This window comes from Anomaloglossus baeobatrachus, chromosome 2 (genome assembly GCF_048569485.1).
Source record: "Anomaloglossus baeobatrachus isolate aAnoBae1 chromosome 2, aAnoBae1.hap1, whole genome shotgun sequence".
NCBI classification, from domain to species: Eukaryota; Metazoa; Chordata; class Amphibia; order Anura; family Aromobatidae; genus Anomaloglossus; species Anomaloglossus baeobatrachus.
Window position 1 is genome coordinate 345,361,291 of NC_134354.1, and position 20,112 is coordinate 345,381,402.

The window sequence follows — 20,112 nt, forward strand, 5'->3', positions numbered from 1 at the left end:
AACTTTTAAAATACAACCAGTTCATTTGCATTACATATCTGAAAGGGCTGCAGTGTCCTCCTCCTGACACAACTTTTTGTCATTGGGTGCAGTGAAATATATACGGTTTGTACAAAGAAAGATATGAAATGTACAGAATGTCGACATGCCCTTTTCCAGTGCATGGAAATGTGCTAATAAAGTACTGTTCCTGGAGGAAGGTTTGCAAGTATCATGCCTGGCTTTGCACTATTATCACATTCAGCACGTTAGCATTATAGCTTTGTACAAGAACAATCATGGGTATGATGCACGTGTTAAGACTATAACTGATTTTTTTACATAACTCATTGACTAATGATGGGTCACCTTGGCTTCCATAATGGATACAGTGCAATATACTGCGTTATTATGGTTGCTAAAGAGCAATAAACAACTATTAGAAACATGACCGAAGCCTTGTCAGCTGACACTGAACAGCTGCAGTCTGACAGCTCTTTAAAGTTGTCATGACATGTTGGCAAATGTTATCTGCTGTTACCTTACACACATGCAATTCTATTTTACTGTAGGATAACTGCAAGCAATGTATATATGCAAGAGCAAAGCACAAAATAGGAAGATTGGTAATGTCAGATAGCTGACAGGAAGAAAAAAAAAGAATGAAAAAGTGAAAAGCAATTCCCAGGGTGTTTAGTACAAAAATATTGGGTACATTAAATGATCCCCCAAACTCAGCAAAATTTAGATGTCCATTTTTCACGTATATGTTGTTTTTCATTTATAGAACACGTACCTGTTACAGTCTATGGGCATATTCACTTATCTTTTTTTCTATTTCAGATTTTGATCTGATTCACAAATCAGAATCACATGTTTACGTCTATGGATCTGTAAAAATCTCTGATGGATGCCACCCGTGTGTAATCCATCCACTGTCTATTTTTTCCTTTGTAATGAAACAGATTTTACTGTGTACTTAAGTTGATTTAGAAAAAGAAAAATAGACACCAAAAATAAATGAAAATTGCTTACATCACACTGATGGAAAACATTTTTTATTGCGTATAACACTCCCTCCACAAACATTTGAATGAGGATTAATTGGGTTGTCCAGTCACAAACATTGATAACACCCATCCAAAACCCCTAGTGATCAGCTGTTATTTCTCCAGAGGTAGCCAAATATAAACACTTTGAGAAGAGAGCAGCTCCATTGATTATATAGTGGCCACTGCCGGATACTGCAGGAAATCTACAACTCACTTTCAGAGGGATAGGAGCTGCTCTACAGAATTCGACAGTGGCCATTATACATGGAATTACCTAATACAGCCTGGTGCATATGTTGCGGGCGGGAGCCGCTGCCGCTACTGGGGCCACTCAGATCCGGGTTTGCTGCTGCGGCTCTAGTGGTGACCGGACCCGGGCTCGCACGGCCATCTGTCCTCACAACCGTCGGAAAGGGATATTTACAGGGGGTTGATGTGTCGGTGACGCGACCCGTGGGTTGCAGTGAGGGATGGTGACACCGCCGCTGCCCGGTGATGGGGCGCCCGGTGCTAATGGAGCAGGGCAGCAAGGTGGGATCCCCTCCATGGGTAGGGGAGGTGTAGTCCCGGGGCCCTTTTTGGTACACGGGAGTAATGGCTGCTGGAGGTGGCGTGCTGGGTTGGACTGGGGATCAATGGTGTACTCACAGTTCAATAATCGCACACAAGTCCAGTGGTAAACCAAGTTGCCAGTGACCGGTCGCCTTTGGCGGGTGTATTCAGGTCCCACACCCTGGTGTAGTAAACAGGGGTTCCTTCCTCCTGCACTCTGTGTTTGTGTCTTCTCTGGGACAACTCCGCATGGAACGGTGAAGTCCACTCTCGCTACTGTGTATGTTGGGAGCTGTGGCCCGCGAAATCTGACCCTTGGGATTTCTGTGGGTTCTGACGGACACCCTATCCCCCACATTGGGCTTCCGTTTCGCTCTCTGGGCTTCTGGAGAACAAGGCCTGAAACCTCATCCTCTGCTGGTTGATTAACAAGGGGCATGCAACCTTCCTCGTCCTAAGGTCAGGCACCCCGTCTGTGCACGGCCACTGGACTGGATGCCCGCTGTCGGCACCGGTGAGCTACAACCCTGCCCCGGTCCACTTAAGGTCTCCCGCGACCGAATCTCCATCGCTGTGGCCCTGTTTACTGTCTGCCACCTAGCCAGGTAGTGCAGGGGCCCCTACCCCTGACTCCACTGCTATCAACGGTCTGCACTTGACTACTGTCAGCACTGTTCTCCTTCACCTCCCCCAACTGGTCTCTCCAACTGGTCTGTCGTGTTCCCACCCCTGACACCTCAGGACCCCTAGGTTGGCGTTCTCATCCGCCTGATCCCGCTCACTGGTGTGTCCTTATTATCATGAGGGGGTGGCTAGGCTTTAATGGCTGTGTAGAAAAACAAAAAGCCAGCACTAAATGTGCACTTCAGCACTAAAAATTCCAAACTGTACCTATTATAAAAACCTTGAGACCCTTGGCAAAAAATTGCAATCTCCTGAGCTGCCTCGCCACGTCACGGCAAATCTCATTTGAGGCAGTCCTACACTAAAACATTTTCATAAAATGTGCCATACGGCCTCACATATGAATAGTAGAACTGCTCTTAGCAGCACTCACCTGGTCTATTTCAATCCCGTACCCATGACTGAGTCATGGCTGTGGGCGGGACAGGTCCAAGCAAATGCTGCATGAAGTAAATAGCCTGTGGACAAGGCCTGATGACAATGTGAACAGTCACCAACCGCCAAAATCTAGACAGATGGAATACATCCCAAATTGGGGTGCATAGCAAGGTGGAGGTCAGCCACTGACCAATTCAATGAAGAAAAACAAAAAGCCAGCACTAAATGTGCACTTAAGCACTAAAAATTCCAAACTGTACCTATTATAAAAACCTTGAGACCCTTGGCAAAAAATTGCAATCTCCTGAGCTGCCTCGCCACGTCACAGTTTGGAATTTTTAGTGCTGGAGTGCACATTTGGTGCTGGCTTTTTGTTTTTTCTTCATTGAATTGGTCGGTGGCTGACCCCCACCATGCTATGCACCCCAATTTGGGATGTATTCCACCTGTCTAGATTTTGGCGGTTGGTGACTGTACACATTCAGTCATCAGGCCTTGTCCACAGGCTTTTTACTTCATGCAGCATTTGCTTGGACCTGTCCCGCCCACAGCCATGACTCAGTCATGGGTACGGGATTGAAATAGACCAGGTGAGTGCTGCTAAGAGCAGTTCTACTATTCATATGTGAGGCCGTATGGCACATTTTATAAAAATATTTTAGTGTAGGACTGCCTCAAATGAGATTTGCCGTGACGTGGCGAGGTAGCTCAAGAAATTGCAATTTTTTGCCAAAAATCTCAAAATTTTATAAGTACAGTTTGGAATTTTTAGTGCTGGAGTGCACATTTGGTGCTGGCTTTTTGTTTTTTCTTCATTGAATTGGTCGGTGGCTGACCCCACCATTCTATGCACCCCAATTTGGGATTTATTGCACCTGTCTAGATTTTGGCGGTTGGTGACTGTACACATTCAGTCATCAGGCCTTGTCCACATGGCGTTTTACTTCATGCAGCATTTGCTTGGACCTGTCCCGCCCACTGCCATGACTCAGTCATGGGTAAGGGATTGAAATAGACCAGGTGAGTGCTGCTAAGAGCAGTTCTACTATTCATATGTGAGGCCGTATGGCACATTTTATAAAAATATTTTAGTGTAGGACTGCCTCAAATGAGATTTGCCGTGACATGGCGAGGTAGCTCAAGAAATTGCAATTTTTTGCCAAAAATCTCAAAATTTTATAATAAGTACAGTTTGGAATTTTTAGTGCTGGAGTGCACATTTGGTGCTGGCTTTTTGTTTTTTTCTTTAATGGCTGTGTGTTGTACCTGGCTGTGGGTTTTTGGTGCTAACAAGGAGGGTGGACTACTTCTGTGACTACCTGGTTTTGCCAGGGCGTCACACATACTGCCTTTACATAACCTTGCACAGGCTTCCATAATAAAGCCTGGTGCACAGTGCCCTAATTCAGCCTGGTGGATACTGGCCTATTTCAGCCTGTTGCATACTGCCCTAATCGAGCCTTGTGCATAATACCTTAACAAAGCTTGATGCATACTGTCCTAATACATCCTGATACATACTGCTCTAATACAGCCTGGTGCATACTGCTCTAATACAGCCTGGTGCAGACTGCCCTAATACAGCCTGGTGCACTATCCTAATACAGCCTGGTGCTGACTAATCTAGCCTCTTCTCTGCTGGAATTTTTTTAATGGAAAAACAGGAGACCATCAAATAGGGGATGTGGATGTGGCTGTGGTGATACTGGTGGTGGTCGTGTAGCTGCAGGTACAGGACATGGATGATCCGTGCCTGCTACGTGCCCAAATAAAAAACCTTCCTCTGGTAGACACAGGCGATCGGAAGTTCTGTGTCATTTCGTAGGCCTAAGTACCGCTGGATGAATGGTGAGACCAGAACATGTTGTGACGGTTTTAGATTGGATGGCTGAGAGTGCCTCCAATTTCTTTGCATTTTCTTCCACCCGGTCCCCTGCTGAAAGCTGAGTTGGCAACTGAGGACCATGGGGATCTTTTTTCCATCTTACCCCCTTGCAAATCAGGCACACAACCTGAACCCCAACTTATGCAGCAGTCACTTCTGCTTTTTGATGACCTCGCTGGCTAGGGTTCCATGGTTCATCCACCTGGCCTCTTCCCAGAAGTGGAAGAGACTGAGTGCACTCATTTTTCAACCACTTGTATTGTTGGAAGATGAGTACATTAGAGGGCTAGTGCACATGGTCAGCGGACCACCGCAGAACATCTCTGAGAATGACAAAACACAGGTGCCAAGTGCCTCGGGTTTCTGCAGTGTGCAGACAGGCAAGGAGATCAGGAGTGAGGAGTGGGTGAAAGGGTGAAAGATAATGCAGGGGGATGATGAGGCCCTAGAAGTGACATGTGTGTTTCGCAGGAAGTGGAGGTGGTCCCGCTGACCCAGCAGTACTGCAAAAAAGGGAACAGGATGATAAAGCACAGCGGGCAGCCCCTAGTCAGTACATCGGCTGCTACTGCCCACCGCGATGGGAAGAGAAGCACACCAAAGCCAGTTCAAAAGAGCTCTCTGGCGTGTCATTTCTTTAGGCGATGTCCTCACGACAGGAGATGGGTGGCTTCCATGGTGTCAGTCAGAGCCTGGAGCAAGACATAAGTGTTGTAAACCTGAGCACCACCTGCATGATGCAGCATCTGAATTCTAAACACAAGCTGCAGTGTAGTACACACTTGAAAAACCATGAAAGATCTGATTTCTGCTGCAGTCTCGGCCACTTGCTCCCGCTCACCATCAACAGGGCCACACACTTCCCAGCAGAGAACGGCTGTAACAGCACCACCACCAACAGCAGACTCATCGAGCATCTCCATGTAGTGGGTGAGCCTACCCCCTACTAAGACCAACATAGTTAGCCCGGAAATGCTATTATTAAAAATGTTTTATTTGTATATACATGTGTATTGTGTTAGGGCACCCCTAGTGGCCGGGTGGGACGGCTGTCGCCACCGGGGAGGAGGAGCCGGCTGTATGATAGGGGAATGTGTGAGTGTGTGTGAGAGCAGTTTGGATTCGGGACGGAAGGCTGAGAACACCAAGGGGCAGAGTGTGTGAGCGGGACCACCAGGGGGCGCCGGAGAGCAAGGAGCGGAACGTAACCTCAGGGTGTGAAGCAACTGGTGTGGGTCCGGTGTGCGTGAAACCAAAGAGTGGGAGCCCGAAGAAGTGGAGTACCCCGGGCATATCCCCACCAGAGGGTGCGTTAGGGCAGGCTGCCCCCAGCTCCACCGAAAGTGCCTGATTTTACTGCCGGATTGATCTGTACAATAAAAGATGTCGTTTGTTACCAGCAACATTTGCCTGAAGATCGTTTGTACATCGTCCGGCAAATGCACCATCACACTCTGCCCCACCAAGTCAGTTCCCGACCGTGAAGTAGTGGTGAAGCCAGGGACCAGCCTGAAAACTACAGCCACGACTACAAGGCCAGAGGCTTCCCTGGCTCATCACTACATGTGGCGTAGTCGGCAGGATGCGAATTCCCTGCCAGGGACCCAAGAAGCCGGAGATCAAGTGGTGCCGAGTGCACCGTATCCGGGCTATGAGAGAAGATTTCCAGTCCCATGGTGGGAGGAAGAAGTGCCCAAGGCGTTGGACCGGGCACAAGATGGCGGCAAGATGGCCGCCGTCTGTGAAGCTGAGGAAGAAAAGGCGCGAAAAGTTGGCACCAAAAGAAGAGCCTGGGGCTGGCCGGTGCCGAAGAAGAAGCACAGAGTACTCCGCCCAAAGAGGGGAGGCGCCAGTCCCAGGGCACGAAGAGAGAAATATGAAGTGGGCGGTATTTTGAAGAAAAAGAAGAACCGCCGTGGAGGAGTCAAGATGATGTGTGAGGTTGGGGGTGGAGCATGCCCAAGAGCGGGAAACATAGGCCCGCCTCCACTTCCTTCAGTCTCAGCATCGACTCCGCCGCCATTACTAGCGACACAGCCAGATACAGAAATGGAGACCTCCGACCAACAGCAGGAACTCGCCACCGCCATGGCCCTGACTAGCCTAGGCCGGGAGCGTCCCAAACACGCTGCCGCAGCAGAAGCGTCCTTGCTGGATATCCCGACCGTGCCAGGAGGCCCAACACGTCCGGAGAAGGTGACCTGGCTGACCACCTGGGACGCGGCAACCGGGGGCACTACCACGGAGGTACGGGCAACCTATGCCACTCAGCTACCGGTGGGGAACCGGCCCCTGGGGATTACTTATTCCCCCTTGGAGACGCCTCAGCCCGTCGCCACAGCCGCAGCACCATCTGTCCCTGTGCGGGAGCCGGCCGAAGTGATTGCCGAGAGGCAGGAACAAGACCACCGGGGCTTCTTTTGGGACCCTGTAACCCCGTCTCCCATACCGTACCCAAGGGCTCCATCTCCGGTACCAGACCCCGTCCAAGAGCGGCTGCTTGCGGAGACCATCGTCCGGGAAATGATGTCCGGTCCCGGCGGTGAAGAGCTGGCCCTGCAATTCACCACTGGTATAGTGGTGAAATTCAACCAGCAGGAGGGCTACGGGTTTATCCGTGAAGCGAGTACCGGAGATGATTATTTTTATAATCGGGTGCACCTGGACGTGGAGGGTCTACCGAAGCGGCTTCACACACTTTATCCGGGAGAGAAGGTGCAGTTCTTACCCGAGGCGGGAAGTCGCGGCCTGTTCGCGGTTGGAGTGACCCGGATGCCGACCGCCCGGGAAGCGGCCCAATGGCAACAGGAGCTGGAATGGGAGGAACACCAGGAACGGTGCCGGAACCAGCCAAAACCGATGCCGACCGATGCCTTCCATTCCAGGCGCACCTTGGCGGTCACACCGGAGGTGCAGTCTGGCCCGACCGCTGACCCGGAAAAGGGTACCCCGGTGGTGGCGGTTAATCAAAGCGTCACCAATCGTCCGGTAATTGTCCTGGACGTGCCGCAACCCGTGCCTCAACCACCCCGGGTAGCGACTCCATCACCCCCGCCGGGAACCGAAGAGGCCACGTCATCGGAGCCCCCTTTCGCTCCTGTATCTTTCCGGAGGATTCGCCGACAACCTGGGCAGTCCCTGGGCGCCTACATCCAGGCCCAGGCGGCCGAATTGAAGGGGTCCTGGCCTCCGGAGTAGATCACCGCAGCCGGCTTGTATGAAGACCGGTTTTGTTGATTGACCGGCAGAAGTTTATGTTCTAGTTGCTAAGGCCCGGAGAGAGTTCGCTGTCAGACTGAGCCAGGAACTCCTCTGCAGGGCGAAGAGTTTGCAGTTCGTTACAAGTTTTGCATGCCTGTTGCTCGCAAGCAAAGACCGGGAGCGCTGCTAAGCCTCCGGGCGCCAGCAAAGACCGGGAGCGCTGTTAAGCCTCTGGGCGCCAGCAAAGACCGGGAGCGCTGTTGAGCCTCCGGGCGCCAGTAAAGACCGGGAGCGCTGATCTATTGTGATTTTAATTTGTCTTCCGTGTTTTGTTTTTGTGTGTTTTTTGGGGTTTTTTTGGTGTCTTTTTACAATTCGATAAATTTATACCTTTTTGTATTTATTGCCTTTTTGAATATTTTGTCAAGAAATATTATGGTAGAGACAGACAGTTTTAAAAAAAACTGATGGTGGTGGCTGTCCCACAGTACATTGTTCCCAGCCACCACTATTTTTCCAGGCTGGCCCTCTCTGCCCTGCAAACACATGTAGCAGGCCAAATCAGGTGTGGACAGTGCAACACCATCAGTGACAAGGTGCACATAACCACCAATATGTGGACCAGTAAGCATGGGAAAGAACATTATATTACCCTAACTGCCCACTGGGTAAGTGGCAGCTGGGCCAGAGACGGAAGGCATTCTAGTGTAAGTCCTACACCACCGAAGATTACTGGATGATTCACTGTCCATTTTGCCTCCTCCTCCTACTCTATTTCCTTCACTGCCTCCTCACTCGGTCAGAGCAAGACCTGCACTACAAACTGCATTACAAACTGCACAGCCAGGGGGAAACGAAAGCAGGCTGTTCTGAAACTCATCTATTTGGGGGACAAATTCCACACTACCAACTGTGGACGGGGATCAAACAACAGACAAATGAGTGATTGGTGCCTTTGAACCTCAAGCCTGGCATTGTGTAGCACCCAGAGAAGGGGTTACTCGGTCCCGGGCGGTAACAAATGGGAATGTCACTCTGGTGGCCGTTGCCCGGTCCCATGCTCTGGGCCCCTTTTGTTAATGGGGAGTATTTACAGGGGAGATTAGAGTTTTTGTCATGTGACGCCACCTGCGGGTTGTGGTTAAGGATGGAGAACCGCCGCTGCTCAAAGTGGGTACTACCAGGGCTGGTGGTAGTGGCAGCTGTGATGGTAGGCCCTCCACAGGTAGGGCTGTGCCTGAGAGATGTAGTGGGACAATAATGGAGACCACACCAGGTTGTCTTTAACAGTCTCTACTCACTGTGGACCCAGGGATTGCTGGTTCAGGTCCCAGGGGGACCAGTGCCAATGTAGTGACCCAGGTTGCTCTGTCCCCGGCACTCTCTGTAGATTGAGTCCCCGTAGCATGGAGCATTTGGGAAAACCGACTGTCCCTTTTGGGGTGCAGTCTCCTTCTCCATACGGCGGGCAGTGCGGACCATGCGGGGAGGTAAGTGTCCGAACCCCGATCCTAGTTTACTGCTGATGCCCCCGGATTATTTGGTTCGATGAAGTCCGTGAAGGTATCCTCACCATGCAGGTATTTGCCAAACAGTCTGAAACTTGCGCTTGACCTAGGGCCCTGTGCCCCGTTCGTGCTTCGGTCCCAGCAATATCTCGGTACCCGTCCTGGCGACCTCTCTCCTGTGCCCCCGGGGTCACCGTTACACAGACCCAACTTAGGCATGTCCGCACACCTCTCCTGTGGGCTTCACTCTCCTCTGACTACCACTGACTGACTGACTCCTCCCACCAGGCTGGCTATACCCACGGACTTGTTCCCATGGCGACCATCCCCTTACATGGTTAACCCTCTATGCCCAGTGTGGAGAGGAGAACTAGGATTTAGATTGTGTGTTGGTGGAATCGGCACTGGTACGACAGGTCCCAGGGGGTAGGTCCTGCATCCCCAAGAGGAAACAGTTCCCTGTAGTGCCCTGAGGATCTCAGGGTCGCTACAATTGACTAACACATGCTGAATTTGGTGGTGCAGAGGTTCCTTAAAAACTACTCACATATGTTACTGCTGCTGATGAAAGTGCGGGCAGTCTGTGCACGCTTTCAGAGTTCTCACTTGGCTGCTCGCCTATATGCACTGGGGCATCACTTCTGCCTTCACGCTCATCACCTCATATGCGACATACCAGCAAGATGGAACTCCACCTTGCATATTCTGGAGAAATTGTGCAAGCAGCAGCAGGCAATAGCGGAGTTTTAACTGCAGTATGCACGGCTAAGTCGTTCAGCGGAACACCACCACTTCATCACCAACGAATGGGCCTCCATGCATGATGTGTGTGCTGTGTTGCGCTACTTTGAATACTCCACCAACATGGCCAACGCTGATGATGCAATCATCAGCATTACTATCCCACTTCTATGCATGCTTGAAAAAAAATGCTATATTCAGTGATTGAAGATGTGATGGCACAGGAGGAAGAGAAGCAGCAGAAACAGGGACCATTCACACCATTATCAGGCCTGTAGTCCACACATGGCTCGCATGGTGGGTTCATGTACCAACAGCGGCCAGGTACACAACCGTCCAGCCAGGGAAAAATTTGGGAGGATGAAGAGGAGGAACCGTGTTCACAGCAGTGTGGCACTCAGAGCAACTCAGCGGCATTACTGGAGTGTGGCTGGGGGAATACAGAGGACATAGATGATACACCTCCCATCAATGACACCTTTCTGTTGCCTCTCCCACCAATGACACCTTTTTGTTGCCTCTGGGCAGCTTGGCACACATGAGCTAATACTTGCTGTGCCTGCATAATGACATTAGCCAAGTTGCTCGGACTGTTACCAGTGCTGATTACTGGCTTACTAACCTGCTGGATCCCTGCTACAATGACAACATACCATTCTTCCTTCCATAACTGGAGCATGATCAGAAAATGTGTAAATACAAGTGCACGCTGGTAGAAGCACTACTGATGGTGTTCCCACCTGAAAGTAAGGCTTAGTGGAAGAACAAGGCAGAGGAGTAAACTGAAGTGGCCAACGCAGCTGGGGCACTGGCACCACCTCAAGAGGTTTAGCATGGCCAAAATGTGGAAAACTTTCCTCAGCTCGCCACAATGTCCGGCACCACCATCTGATTCCGGCTGTATTAGCAGGAGTCAGCATTTCAATAATATGGTGGAAGAATATGCGTCCACACGTCACCACGTACTGAGTGATGAGTTTGCCCCATTTAATTTCTGGCCCGCCAAATTGGACCCATGACCTAAACTTGCCATTTACGCCTTGGAGATGCTGGCTGGCTTGTTATCACAGACAAGCGCATCCAGCTGTCCACAGCCAATTTGAACAAGCTCCCATTCATTCAATTGAACAAGGCGTGGATCACACAGAACGTTTCCCTACCTTTGGCTGACTAGAGAACTATACCACCTACACCCAGCCATTGTCATGCTCCGTTTGCCATTCCCTATGTTTTGGGGTCTCATCAAATAACAAAAAGTCGCTACCTCCTCCTCCCTCTCTTCCACCTACACCGTCATGTTCAACTCCTCCTCCACTTGAACCTCTACCTCCTGGTTCAAGATTTTTTTTTGTTCTCTCTTATTTTAATTGTCTCTCCAGTAAAGGAGACAAAATCTAGCGCAGCGCCATCTATTGGAAGTAGCGATCCTAAAAGTCACAAGTGGATTTTTAACAATCCTTTGCAATATGACTCAGGATATATGCCAGATCAGAATCCCAATTTGCAGACACGGTGTTTCGGGGTGCTTGCCCCTCGTCAGTGCAAAGTATGGGGTGTCTGATCTGGCTCATGAGAAAGCTATGTGGGGACCACGGGAGAACACTATTCTCCTTAAGGAGACTTTGCAAGCCAGTCTGGCTGCCAGTAAGGGGACTTATATCTGCCACGCCCCTCTGGGAAATATTCAAATTGTCTCTCCAGTAAAGGAGACAAACTCTAGCGCAGCGCCACCTATTGGAAGTAGCGATCCTAAAAGTCACAAGTGGATTTTTAACAATCCTTTGCAATATGACTCAGGATATATGCCAGATCAGAATCCCAATTTGCAGACACGGTGTTTCGGGGTGCTTGCCCCTCGTCAGTGCAAAGTATGGGGTGTCTGATCTGGCTCATGAGAAAGCTATGTGGGGACCACGGGAGAACACTATTCTCCTTAAGGAGACTTTGCAAGCCAGTCTGGCTGCCAGTAAGGGGACTTATATCTGCCACGCCCCTCTGGGAAATATTCAAATTGTCTCTCCAGTAAAGGAGACAAACTCTAGCGCAGCGCCACCTATTGGAAGTAGCGATCCTAAAAGTCACAAGTGGATTTTTAACAATCCTTTGCAATATGACTCAGGATATATGCCAGATCAGAATCCCTTATCCTAATCTTTTATTTTAAGTCATTTTTGTAAACAAAAAAGTGTTGACTACCACCTCTGCCTCATCCACCAACACCTCCATATCCACCTCATCTGCTTGCACCTCCGCCTCCTTTTTTTTGTTTTTATTATATGTTATTTGAAAGGGATTCAGTGTGCTCTGTGGGGGAATTCTTCCAATTTTGGCTGTGTATGTGAACTCTGAATACAGGCTCTGTAGGGGCATTTTTAACATTGTTGCTCTGTGAGGAACTCTTCTAATTTTGGCTATGTACAGGCTCTGTAGGGGAATTTTTAACATTGATGCTCTTTGTGGGGGAACGCTTCCAATTTTGACTGTGTGGGTGAACTCTGAAAACAGGCTCTGTAGGGGCATTTTAGCATTGCTGCTCTCTGGGTCACCTCTGTGAGCATCTGAATTCCACCCCACCCCTTTGCAAATCAGCCAAGCAGTCTAAGGGGCACTTTGCCCACTACGACATCGCAGGTGCGATGTCGTTGGGGTCAAATTGAAAGTGACGCACATCCGGCGTCGCAGGCGATATCTTAGTGTGTAAAGCCTTTTTGATACGATTAACGAGCGCAGAATTGTCGTAATCGTATCATCGGTGTAGCGTCGGTCATTTCCATAATTTGGAACTGACCGATGTTACGATGTTGTTCCTCGTTCTAGCGGCATCACACATCACTGTGTGTGAAGCCGCAGGAGTGAGGAACATCTCCTACCTGCGTATTGCGGCTCACGCTAGCTATGTGGAAGGACGGAGGTGGGCGGGATGTTTACGTCCCGCTCATCTCCGCCCCTCCGCTCCTATTGGCCGCCTGCCGTGTGACGTCGCTATGACGCCGCACGACCCTCCCCCTTAATAAGGAGGTGGTTCGCCGGCCAGAGCGACGTCGCAGGGCAGGTGAGTGCATGTGAAGCTGCCGTAGCGATAATGTTCGCTACGCCAGCTATCACCATGATATCGCAGCTGCGACAGGGGCGGGGACTATCACGCTCAGCATCGCAAGCATCGGCTTGCGATGTCGTAGTGTGCAAAGTGCCCCTAAGCCTCAAGTCATGCAGCATGTCAATTGTTTGCTGTGGAATTGCATGCATCCTCCGTAGGGAGAACACAAGCAGGAGACCACAGCACACCGAACCCTGATCGTGGGCACAGTCAGCTGTGGTCTCCTGCATTCTCCTGCGGAGGAGATGCACGGCCCCGCAGGTCAGGACCCGCTGCGTTCTGAATGCAGCAAGTCCTGATAGTGGGCACATACCCTAACTGAAAAGATGGTAATAAATAGCAAACTTTCTAGACTCCTCAAGTCTCCTTTATATACTACCATCTTTTCAATTAGCCAATTAAAAGTTAAAATTTATCAACCACTGAGGACTCTCAGTTTTTATTCAAACAATTTTTTAATATCTACTGGCTAGCACGGTACAAAGATATATTTTACCTGCTTTGAACAATAATTTTTTCAAAGTAAACTCTTCGGGCCCCTACTTTTATGGAGTGCAAAGAATGAGGAGAGCATCCCTAGGAGATGTGGCTGTGTTGCTGCTGCAGGGAGAGGACATTCTCTATCTCTGCCTGCTAGGCACCCAAATGAGACACCTTCCTCTGCTGCTCTCAGGTGACAGGACGGTCTGCACAATTTTGTAGGCCCGAGTACTGCTGTATGAATGATAAGGCCAGAACAAGTACAGGCAGTTTTAAATTGGATGGCTGAGAGTGCTTCCAGTTTCTTTACTTTGTCTTCCACCGGATCCCCTCTTAATCATGACCCTAGTTCCGACAAGCAACAAAATAAAACTGGAATCCAATTCTAATATTCCTAGGCGGAGTATGCGGTCATGACTGCCTACTTTAAACAATATTTTTTTCAAAATAAATGCTTAAAGCTCCTATTTTTATGGGGTGGAAAGAATGAGGAGAGCATCACTAGGAGACATGGCTGTGTTGCTGCTGCAGGGAGAGGACATTCTCTATTGGTGCCTGCTTCACGCCCAAATGAGACAGGAGGCTCTGTGCAATTTCATAGGTCCAAGTACCGCTGTACGAATGATGAGACCAGAACAAGTGGAGGTAATTTTAAAATGGATGGCTGAGAGTGCTTCCAGATTCTTTACTTTGTCTTCCACCGGCTTGATCCCCCTCTTACTCATGACCCCAGTTCCAACAAACAACAAAATAGAACTGGAGTCCAATTCCCATATTTCTAGGTGGAGCATGCAGGCATGGCTGCCTACTTTAAACAATAATTTTTTCAAAGTAAACACTTCAGGCCCCCGGATCTCAGTCAACAGCATCGGGGAGGTGCCCCAAGGTAAAGGGGCTGGGACTGGCAGTAGCAAACCTCACGGTGGCCCGCCAGCGTGATCCCAAATTCACCTGTGTTGTTTTTAACTACAGCAGTTGGAGTGTGCACTACTGGAGCTGAAATTTTGTCTCTGTGGAGAAACTGTGAAAACAGGCTGTGTGGCAGCACTCTTACAATTTTTTCTCTGTGGGGGTGCAATTATCCTCCTCTTACCCCCACTTTGCTTCCTTTTGCAGCCCCCTAGCCCTTACTACAACCATTAAACAGCACAGAAGTTCAGGTCCCAAGTGACTTATATGGGGTTCGGGGTTTGTTTTCAAGTTTGACGACCAAACCAAAATTTTAAATAAAGTCCCACCGAACCTGAACATCCACAAGTCTGCTCATCCCTATTGAATACGCTTACTGAAAGTTATGTAATGCTTTGTACAAAAGCCTTTATGTGTCATGACAGCTTCAAAACACCTCCTGTACGGAGAAACTAGTTACATGCACTGCTTAGGTGTGATTTTGGCTTATTTTCCTATACAAACATTCTTCAAATCCTGAAGATTACCGTATTTTTCGGACTATAAGACGCACCCTGGTTTTAGAGGAGGAAAATAGGAAAATACATTTTTTAAGCAAAAAATGTGGTCATGACACACTGTTATGGGGCGAGGGGATCTGCTGCTGACACTATGTGGGGGTAATTTAAAAAAAAAAAACAAAAAAAAAACGGCGTGCGGTTCCCCCAATTTTGATAACCAGCCAAGATAAAGTCTCAGAGCTGGGGGCTGGTATTCTCAGGCTGGGGAGACTCACGTCTTTGGGAATCCCCTAAGCCTAAAAATATCAGCCAGCAGCCGCCCAAAATTGCCGCACCCATTAGATGCGACAGTCCTGGGACTTTTCCCAGCTCATCCCGATTGCTCTGATGCGGTGGCAATCGGGGTAATAAAGAGTTAATAGCAGCAGCCCATAGCTGCCACTAAGTCCTAACTTAGTCATGGCAGGTGTCTATGAGACACCCCCTCATCACTAAACTGTAGTGAAAGTAAATAAACACAAACACATAAAAATCCTTTATTTGAAAAAAGACAAAAAAAACCCCTCTTTCACCACTTTATTAACCCCTAAAACACCCAGGTCCGACGTAATCCTCACGATGACCCACGACGCATCCAGCTCTGCTACCTCTGACAATCACAGAGAGCGGCCATAGGAACACGACCGCTCTCTATGAGGGTCAGGCCGCAAGTGAAGTGAGCCGCCGGGATCAGCGGTGACTCCAGCTGTCCCCGCACATCACCTGACTGAAGTCACCGCGGATCTCGCGGTCACATCAGCCACGGCCGGATTTGCGGTAACAGGTGGAGGACTCCCGCTGTATACTCCCGTTTCCTCACTCCAGGTAGCATCGCAGTGTCTTCCTGTCTGTGCCAGCAACAGCGCCGCTGACCTGTGTGGAGCCGTGTGTACAGCGATGACGTCATCGCTCTCCACACACAGCGAGCCGGCAGACAGGAGGACACCACAATGCTGCAGTGAACAGTTACCGTTGAGTATACCATACTTATTCACTGCTCCCCGCACTCCAGGCTGTAGTTGCCAGGGGTGATCACGTGGGCCGGCTCTTTAGTATGCGCGCACCCCCCGCCCATCATCCCGCCCACCTGTCAGCGCTAGCTTCAGGGCTGAGAGATGATGGGCGGGATGATGGGCGTGCATATGAAATGAGTGGGTGCATAAGGTCAGGGTAGCGCTGCTACAGCCTGCTTCTACCTCTGATGACACGCTCCACCACCACCACACCGCCTTCACCTGTCCAACCACCGCACCGCAGCCATCGGACTATAAGATGCCCCCCCAACTTTCCCCAAAAATTTTGGGGAAAAAAAGTGTGTCTTATAGTCCAAAAAATACGGTATGGATGTGTGGGGCCCCGAGCCTCGGTGTCGGTGCAGCGGTGCATTACCTTCAGGGACTCCACTCGGCTGGATCTCGTCACAGGTAGGAAATCCTCTATTTTGATTGTCGTGACGCCACTCTCAGAATTGCGGTCAGTGGGGACCGCCACTGCAGGTTAGGGGTGCCTGGGGCTGATGGTAGGTGCAGTCAGTTGTAATAGCCTCCTGAGAGTGAGGCATGCCCCAGGGTCCCGTGTAGGTGTGTGGAACTACAAGTCGCAGAATGACTCATGTGCTTCTTCTATTAACTCTTAGCTGTAGTTCCATCTATAAATTTTCCTTTGGATTCAGGTCAGGTGATTGAAAATAAAGCTCAGCCATTATCTGAAACAAATTGAGAGTTTCCTTGGCTGTGTTTTTCAGCTCATTGTCTTGCTGAAATGTACAGCCTCGTTTTATCTTCATCGTAGATAGCAGCAGGTTTTTATCAACAATATCTTGATACATTTGTCCATTCTTCCTTTAATAATATGACGTTTGTCAGTGCCGTATGCTGAAAAATAGTCCCACACCAAATGTGCCCACCTTCAAGCTTCACTCTTGTTATGATGTTTTGGTGTGATATGCAGTGCCATCCAGAGAATTAAATTTTGGTCCGTATTACACTGATTTGTCTAAATGCTGTTGAGAAAACTTTAAACAAGCTTAAATATGCTGTTTATTCTGCAATAGAGTCTTGCGTGTTGAATGTGCATACAGGTCATGGAGGTTCGGTGCATTTCTTTTTGTTTTCTTTAAAATTGTACCCGCCGATGCAAGGTTTTTTGTAGCTATTCAATGATGGTCCTTGGAGAACTCTTCTTTCTGATAATTATTTCCACTCCTCTGGCTGAACTCTTGCCAGGAGCACCTAGTTGTGGCCACTTTATGGTGAAATTATGTTTTTTCTACTTCCAGATTATGGCTCCAGCAATGCTCACTGGATCTTTTAGTGGTTCAGAATTTTTTCTGTAACCAATGGCATCAGTGTTTTTAGCAACAATAAGGTTTTGAGACAGCTCACTGGCTTTACCCATCATGAGATATTTCTTGTGTGCACCTTGGTAATGCGATACCTTTTTATAGGCATCAGTTGAACCAGGTGATATTATATTTCACGAGGTGGCAGGATTGCTTTTGAATTACTTATAGATTTCTGTTGCTGTCATGACTTCCCACAGGTTTTTTTTCACCTCTATGTATTCAATACTCTTTCCATGTGTTATTTCTCATGATAAAGCTACTCACATAGTCTAGACCAGCCAATCTAGGGGCTTTCACACATCACCTGAATAGAGCAGCCAGTTGCACGTTCTTGCTATTATAATGTGATTCTACATAGCTTTTCTAATCCCATCCTATGCTGTAAAGGCACATGGCTGTGTTTTGATTTTGTTTTTTTTACCTTTTAATATTAAAAGGTTTCTTTTTAATTTTTATATTTTAATTGTTTAGTTTAGTTTAGATACCGTACACTCTAAGATCATACTGCTCATTGTTGCTGCATCTTCGTTTCTGGTTGAGAAACTACTTGTAACAAGCTTGCAACCAATTTTTGGTTTTCATAAATTATATTTCAGTTTTGTTAAAAGAAAAGAATAGTAGTTATTTAAAAAATTATAAAGAAAAATAAATAATTAAAAAGGTTAAGGTATTGTAAGTCAAATCCACTTTTTTGCTGTTATGTCTGGAACAGGAGCATGTGCTGTTCGTGGAGGTGGCCTGAAAGGCCTGGTCACATTGGTGGCAAGTCATATGTGCTAGCAAGTAATTTTGTACATTGCAGTCATTCAATTCTGTAGCATGCTGCATGTTGTGCAAGAGGAAACTAAGCCATGGACGTCCTGGCTCAAGTAGACTAGAAACTATGGCTCTCTATCATCACATCAACCAATCAGTGGCTCTGCCCGCTGCACCTCCAACTTGGTCTGGTCGTTTGCGATAATGGGCATAACCTGGTGGCGGTTTTAAAGGTCAGGAAGCTGGTACACATACCATCCATGGCTCACGTGCTGAAACTAGTTCAGAAATTTATGATAACATACCCTGACTTGCCGTATCTACTTGAGAAGGTGTGCCATATTAGCATCTATTTCCACCATTCCTCTACCGCTTTTGCTGGTCTTACAGTGCTGCAAAAGCACTTGAATTTGCCAAGTCACTGATTCATGTGCAACCTTCCCACACGGTGGAACTCTACTCATCATATGTTGGCAAGGATTAGTGAGCAGCAGAGGGCAGTAGCTGAATATCAGCTTCAACATGCCTGTCAAACTGAGAGTCAGCCATTACACATAACAACTGTCGAGTGGGTGTGGATCGTTGACATTTGTGAGGTTCTTGAGAACTTTGAGTACTGCACCAAGCTCGTAAGCGGTGATCAGGCTATTATCAGCTTAACCATCATGCTGCTGTGTCTGTTGAAACATTTACTGCACAATCTCAAAGAGGAATCTTTGAGTGCCCAGTATGTGGTTATGGAGCCAGATTTCACAATGGGTGATACTACCTAGCTCTGCTAATATTCTGAGTCAATTTTGGGTGATGATGATGAGGAGGTTGTGGAGAGGGAGGACTTGTTTTTCTGTGCTACCGAGGGGACTTCCAATGCTACACAGGGGACTCTCAACCCCAGCTTCATGTCTGTCCAGCATGGATGGGCTGATGTGGAGGAGGAGGTGAGTCAGCATGAGGAGAGGATGGGTATTGTTCCTCCTGGTGGAGACACAGAACCTTTGCCATGTTTGCATCTTGGCCCACATAGCACAGTTCATGTGTAAGTGTCTGTGGCAAGACCCTCGCGTAATACACATTTTATCTAACAACCTATACTGGTTGGCCACCTTTCTGAACCTACGGTACAAGGAGAAATGTCCTTCTCTCCTTTTGGAGTCACCAAAGGGTTGCACAATGCAATCCTTCAAGAGGGTCATTGTAGATCAGTTGCTGAAAACATCACCCTCAGACAACGCTAGGGGCAGAGTTACCATCTCTTTTCAACACCAAGGATTCTCAAAATATCCCTTGGCACATTGTCAAAGGCTATCTCTGCCTGTAACAATGCCAAGGAGGGAGAAGTTGCACAACATGGTCAAGGGATACCTAAGTGACCATACTTGAGTTCTTTCTGATGCTTCAGTTCCCTTTAATTATTGGGTGTCCAAGTTGAACTCTTGGTCTGACCTCTCCTTTTACGCCTTAGAGGTGCTGGCCTGCCCAGCTGCTAGTGTGATGTCAGAGCGTGTTTTCAACTCTGCTGGGGAAATCATCACTGATAGGCACACACGCCTCTCTATAGAAAATGCAGACAGACTTACTCTGATTAAATGAAACAAGCACTGGATTTCTCCATAGTTTTTAATCCCTCCAGATGAGAGCAAGCCAAACTAAATTCCCCCAAAATGTTGATTTTGACAACTGTTATTAACGTCCACCCCTTCTCATATAAAGCCGTTTCCTTCCTGCGTCAACCATGACTGAGCCATAGGGCTAATTTTTGTAAACACTATGCACATTGTGCAGTGGACAAACCAGGACAGTACTTCTACTCCAGCCTAACTACTATTTGTCATTGGAGGCCCTTTTGATAGTGACTCCCTGCGTCAACCATGATAAAAATATGAGATAAAAATGCTAACTCCGTTGTTTTCCACCAGGTGACGCTATAGGTGGTTTCATTGCGTAGCGCATGGATACTTTACTATACCACTTCTATGCCTATAGCTGCCGCCATTCTCAAGTTAATGG

General features: G+C 48.3%; 1 protein-coding gene across 5 annotated transcripts in view; it reads right to left on the reverse strand.

Annotated features, from left to right (window-relative positions):
• SMPDL3B (sphingomyelin phosphodiesterase acid like 3B) overlaps nt 1-20,112 on the reverse strand; it is a 205,515-nt gene that overhangs the window by 3,903 nt on the left and 181,500 nt on the right. The gene's annotated exons all lie outside the window — the stretch shown is intronic.